The sequence below is a fragment of the Halyomorpha halys genome, unplaced genomic scaffold, assembly GCF_000696795.3.
Source record: "Halyomorpha halys isolate HHAL.00 unplaced genomic scaffold, Hhal_1.1 Scaffold23.1, whole genome shotgun sequence".
NCBI lineage: Eukaryota > Metazoa > Arthropoda > Insecta > Hemiptera > Pentatomidae > Halyomorpha > Halyomorpha halys.
The window spans coordinates 444,411-444,803 of record NW_027116062.1 but is presented as its reverse complement, the minus strand read 5'-3'; the positions used below and the strand labels follow the sequence as shown (position 1 = coordinate 444,803).

Genomic DNA, 393 nt, shown 5'->3' with positions numbered 1-393 from the left:
ATATTAACATTTTAGGGATCCGCTCGTTACTAAGGATTTATTTAAACAATCAAGCCGTAGTATTGAAGTTGCCATTGCGTGTACTCCATCATGGTTGACCCTTTCCTGTTTTTTCTTTTCAACCAATATTGATATATGTTATATATACAAATAAATGCGGAGCGCGGAAGCCCCGGAGTAAGGTGCGTCGCTACTAACTTCAAGGACCATTCGATGGAGGATCGAATGGAGAATATTGTTTTCTGTTACTGTGGGTCAACTACAGCCGTGGGTCAACTCCTGTGGGTTCTTGAGCCCTCCCGGTGTCTACCCAGCCTCCTAAATTTAGTACACTTAATTGAGTAAAAAGTTGGCGGTCGAATTCAGCATTGTGTACTAAATTCTCCCGTTAAT

The 393-nt window shown here is 41.7% G+C and overlaps 2 protein-coding genes across 2 annotated transcripts in view; one reads left to right on the top strand and one right to left on the bottom strand.

Moving 5' to 3' along the window:
- The window catches only part of CngA (Cyclic nucleotide-gated ion channel subunit A), a 609,564-nt gene that overhangs the window by 233,439 nt on the left and 375,732 nt on the right, over positions 1–393 (top strand). The gene's annotated exons all lie outside the window — the stretch shown is intronic.
- LOC106682316 (facilitated trehalose transporter Tret1) overlaps positions 1–393 on the bottom strand; it is a 58,411-nt gene that overhangs the window by 9,450 nt on the left and 48,568 nt on the right. The window lies entirely within an intron of this gene.